Genomic DNA, 6000 nt, shown 5'->3' with positions numbered 1-6000 from the left:
AAGACATTCCCAAGACCTATAGAAAGAAATAGGTGTTCATTGAACACGTCCTATGTGCCATTACACTTCTCAAAAACTCTTCACAACAAGGTAGGTACCACTAATTACCTCCATTTTCCTACAGAGGAATCTGAGGGTCAAAGACCTTCACTGACTTTTCCAAGGTCACGCAGTTAAGTGGCAAAACCAGGAAACAAACCCAAGCCTGTGGGGTCCCAAAGCCCTGATTTCCTACTAAATCAACATGCCTAGAACAAAATACTCCATCTCCGCCTGGAGGCTAGGACTCAAACGTTATTTAACACCTTAATCTAAAACATACATTTTAAATTACTCTTAGCAGAAACCTATGGTTTATTCTTAAATCTAGAGATAGGAATTCTATGGTCCCAAGCAAGGATTTCAGTCCATTTTCAAACGTGGAAAAGGTATTAAACACAATAAATCAATTCACAACAGGGCACTGCTGTAGGATCATTTGTGTGGCTGAGACGTTTTTTGTCTGTAACTCAAACCTTTGTTGGATATTTTCTAAAGCTGTCATACAAAGTAACACTTGGAGGAATGAACCCTTTATAAAGAAGGAAATTAATTTTAGTATGAGAAAAAAAATAACGGTAACATCGAAAGCAACCATCAGACATATATGAAGAAAGATGAAAAAAAAAACAAACCTTTTTACGAGTCTAGAAATCTATCAAGACACAGACATCTGTCACCTTCTGAACAGACGTTAATTTCAGAGTTTGCTTCCTTTAAATTTTTCCCTCCTCTCTTTCATCATTAGAGGGATCTAACACATGCTTGGGATTTTACAAACTTGGTTTTGGTAGGTGTGATGTCTAAGAATATCTGAAGCTGTTTTCAAGACACTGAGTGGTGACGTTTGCCTTGTTGAGATCCAGTCTGGATTTTTCTTATTCTTTGTCTGTAGACATGAACTGATCCCAGCAGCAGGGGTATCATTTCCAATGACCTTTATCTCCACATGGAAATCCTTCAGTGAAGTCCGTCTCAAAGTACAAATGTACCTACGTATTTCTTGTTGATCCGGTAAAAAATGCAGATTCCCATTCAGTGGGGCTGAAGTGGGACCTGAGACTGCATTTCCAAGAATCCCAGATGATACTGGTGGTGCTGGTCTGCAGACAGCACCTTGAGTAGCAAGGATCCACTGGGCTTGTTCATTTGCCCCAGCCCTTCCCCAGATCCATTCTCAGCCCAATGGACTGCATGCAGCACCTGGACAGCTTGGCCCTCTGGCTCACAGAGGGGTTGGGCCAATGGGAGGTGGGGTCAATGGGTTGGGCCAATGGGAGGCAGCAGCAGTTCAGAGTGCGGGAGGAGAGAGTGGTCAGGGTAATTCTATCTTTGCTGAGACCTACTGTTGCGTGCCACTCCCTGCTGGGGACTCCTCCACCACGTCATGGCTCCTGGGAACACTGTCCTCCATCCTTGGGTCCTGAGGCCTAAGGCTGCTGTGAAAGGCAGGGCAATGGGCCCCCAAAGATGTCCTTGTCTTAATCTCTGCAATCTGTGACTACAGTACATTACATGGCAAAGGGGACTTTGCAGATGTGATTAGGGTCTTGAGATGGGGAGATTATTCTGGATTATCTGGTTGGATCCAATATAATCATCAGGGTCTTTATAAGTGAAATAAGGAAGCAAGAATTCAGAATTAGAGTGATATCTGAGGAGTGTCAGTGTCAGACTTGACCAGCCATTGCATGCTTTGAAAATGGAGGAAGAGCCAGGAAGCCAAGAATGTGGGAAGTTCTTAGAACTAGAAAAGGCAAGAGAATACATTCTCCCCTAGAACCTCCAAAAGGAATGCATCCCTGCTAACACCTTGACTGTAGCCCATTGAAACCCATTTCAGATTTCTTAATACGTTTGTATTAATTTGTGAGAGCAACAGTAGGAGACTAATACAAGTGCTGATGCGATTCCTACAATGCAGGTCCCTGGCAGTGAATAGGACAGACAGGAGGGTCCCTACTTTGCAGGTTGAGAAATAAACTGTAAGAACCTTCCAGTAACGTTTGGCACGTAACTGTCATTTAGTGAATGGTGTATTATTGTCATTTCTTTGTACTCTTAGTCTTGATCCAGGCCTCATCCAGAGCTGTTTTATTTTCCATCTCGTATTCAGCTTGGGTTTCTCCTTTCCCTAAATGGGCCATAAAGTCCTTTAAGACAGGGATTAAGAGAGAGATTTGTTTTGTATTCCCCGCAGCACCTTGGCTGAGGCCTGAGTCATTGTACTCATTAAAAAGTGGTTGAATGGGTGCAAGCATGCATACTGTTTGGCATATTTGAATCTGAAAGAAAATCCGAAGTAATTCTCACCTCACTAGTCAGCATAATTACGACTGGACTCACCCTGAGTCCCCAAGAATGCATTTCCCAGCCAGTTCTGACCCCACTGAGAATTACAATCCCAACAAGGCCAAAACCACAACTCTACAGACAGGTGTATTCCATGGGCACCTAGAGGAGTGTTTTATAGAAATTGATCTTGGTGACTCAGTTATTCCGGTCATGTCTGTCAGAGAGAATTAACTATTTTCATTCCTAAACTCCAAGCAAGACAGATCCAGAACTCAACAGAAACAAATGTCAAGAGACATCAAGAGTCCACAGAAAGGCGTGTGCAAAGCAATCGAAAAGATGCTCACCTCATTTTTAAGAGGAATGCAAACTTAATTACCCTGAACTATCATCTTTCATCTATCAGACCCACAAGCGTGAAAGTGTGACACCACGATCATCTGATAAAGGTGTGGGAAAACAGGCATAGAACTAGGTTCAGCCTCACAGGAGACAATGTGGCATTACCTAGCCGAGTGACAAACATAAAGCCCTTGGAACCAGCACTTCTACAGCGGGGAGAAAAGTGCAAAGTTCAAAGTCACTTGTGGTCCTTGGGGTATAACGGAAACAGCGTTCAGGGCATGGTGGAGAGATTTTCCCACTGTACGCTGTTTCAAACCTTTTTATAAATTTTGTTCTAAGCGAATCTATTACCTATTTAAAAAATACACAAAATTTTCAAATTCAGAAGACCTTTAAGTCTAAGCGGGTGAGGGGTGGCTTTTAAAACAAAGACAAATTGGTTAAGAGATACAGTTTCCGTTGTGAGGATGAAATAGTTCAGGAGATGGGTGGTGGTGATGGTTGTCCAGCAATGTGAATGGGCTTAATGCCACTGAACTCCACAGTTAAAAACGGTTAAGGGCGGCTGGTTGGCTCAGTTGGATTGAGCGCGGTGCTCATAACACCAAGGTCGCCGATTCAATTCCAGTGGCTGGTGGCTAGTGTAAGTGGCCGGCAGCCAGCATGAGCGGCCGTGGGCTGCTGTGTGCTGCCATGGGCTGCCATGTGCTTCCATGAGCAGCCGGTGGCCAGCGTAGGTGGTCGGCAGCTGGTGAGAGCTGCCGTGAGCTGCTGTGAGCGGCTGACCGATGACCGGTGACCGACTGCCTCAGCCCGGGGGGAGCACGCCTCATAATACCAGCGTGGGCCAGGGAGCTGTGTCCTACACAAATACACTGAGAAACAATGGCTTGAATCAGAGTTGGGGGCGGGGAGGAGGTGGAAGAAAGGGGGGAAAAAAGGAAATGAACTATGAAAGACAATTGATTACTTATAAAACCAAATTGCAATTTAATTCTATTGACTGTGAATTTGTACAAAAACACGATGCAGGAAAAAAATCTTTTGCCCTACTACGTGAACTTGACTTTCCCCTTAAAAGAAAAGATTACATTCAGAATGAAATGGCTCGTTCCAAAGCATGATGCATACTCTAAATTATACTAGGAAGTCCTAGCAAAACTGGCCTAGATGACCCAAAATAGGGAATTTAGTGAACGAATTCCAGCCAAGAACTGAATGGTTAAAAATGCAGTGGCCAGGTGCACGGAGAATGGAAACACTAAAATATGTACTCTATTTTGTTGCAAAATGCATCCAAGAGTGCTAGAAAGGCCATCAATGTAGATCATGGTGAAGAGCATTATTCTCCATTGTTCGGAGATGAATGGAGAAGCAAGCACTAAACAGAGACAGTGACAGGCCTTGTTATGTTCATTTCTAGGAAGAGATTCAGAGAAGAAACTGGCCTTGACTGAAACTACAAAATATAAACGGACAGTTTCTCTCTCCCTCTCTTTCTCCATACACATACATTCCCCACTGGTCAAGAAGAAGCTGAAGTGACCCCCACAGGTGAATTCTAACTCCCGCAAAATTCACTCCTCTATGCAACCATCAATTTCAGTTATACCCTTATTATTGTCTACTCCAATCAAATTATAACTATCTGTATTTACATCTGTCTCCCTGATGAAACTGAGCTTCTCAAAGGCAGGAACTGTTTTACTTCCCAGTGCCTACACCCTAGTGAGGATTTAATCTTTGCTGAACCCCAAATTCTTTCCAGTGGAGTGTAACTAGCTCGGTACAGATGACAGGTCTGAGCTGCACATGCAATTCCTTTGTCCGTCAACAGCCCATAGGATTTGCAGTACTGTACTGCTCTCTTATAATCTTTATTTTAGTAGCTATATTTTACATCAAGATTTAACTTGTCTGACATCAAATGACATGAATATCAACTCATTAGTAATTGTTGCTATTGATAAAATAGCAGATTTCTGTTTCTGGCTCATTACCATTTTGCAAATTCAGTGCTTGGAAGCTTAGCTATTTCCTAGGGGGAAAAGACATCACCTGCATAACACGATTCACTGGAGGTCACAGCCCCTTTTTCAGGAATCCTAAAAGGGAATGGGTGGATGCAAAGCATACGTGTAATGTGATCCAATACTAAGTAGGGGCTTTCTTCTGAAGCTCTTCCTTTACAAGACAGCCAAGCTGAATAAGCCCTTGGCTCTTTGTCCACAACTGATCTGTTACGGGGATTCTGCTTTGTCTTTAATCCACACTTTTTTTTTGGGGGGGGGAGTTCTTGTGAGTAGGAACTACAGAACTAGGTTTTTTTCATGATATGTACAAGGCAAGATGTGGCCACGGCCCTCTAATGTGCAGGAGTTCAGGAAGGATTATGGGGAACAAGGCATCTCCGGGCCAAAGGGGTCCACAGCATGTCTTCTGAAATCCTAGAGAGTAACCACCACAGTACGTCGGTCTGAAAACCCAGCAGACATTCTCCATCTGTAGAAAGTTCCGTTCCCCGGTGACACATCCCCTCCGCCCCCTTCAGCACCCTCTTGCCATCTGGAATTGGTTGTCTAATTTTGGTCTTTCCTGCGTTGTCTTGGCACCCGGCCTCTTCAACAGTATACTTCAGTAGTATAATATCCCAAGTATAATTAACTGCCTCCTGACTTGTACAAGGCCTAGCTCCCCTGGTAGAATGTCACCACCATGACGACAGCCACCATGTCTGCATTGGTCACTGCTTTCCCCCAGTGTCCAGCACAGGTGCAGTGAGTGCCTTGCATTCTGAAGGTGCTCAGTATTTTTCTGAATGGATAGGTGACTGGTGTCACCAACTACACCAGCTGTATCTGATTAGACGCATCAAGTAACAGCTGAGGCTGAAAGGAGGCACATAGCGTTTTGTGGTGTAAATAATACAAATTACTCCACGAGAGTCACAATAGGAAACAACTACCTGTTTTATTTAGAAAATGAATTCTTCCGGCCCGTGTTAACCCAGTGCTGTCATCAGAAGAAGCAAAGGGCCGTGTTCATGTGGCCTAAACGTACCCTAAAGCGAAGAGCTGACATCCTAGCACAGAATTCAGTCCTCCTACAAGCTTCCCCACCCATCGTATCTTTACTTCATACCCCCACCCAATACTACTCACGTTCAGGTCTGTATGCAATCATTTCCTGCATATTTTACACAGACACGCTTTTCATTCGATACTTGTAAGTTCTTCCAAAAAGAATTCCCTGTCTATCTCCCAAAGCTATTCATAGAGGAGGCACTCAACAAATGCTGGAGGAACTGATTCATTCATTCCG

The sequence above is a fragment of the Rhinolophus hipposideros genome, assembly GCF_964194185.1.
Source record: "Rhinolophus hipposideros genome assembly, chromosome: 24".
NCBI lineage: Eukaryota > Metazoa > Chordata > Mammalia > Chiroptera > Rhinolophidae > Rhinolophus > Rhinolophus hipposideros.
This window is presented reverse-complemented; position numbering follows the sequence as displayed.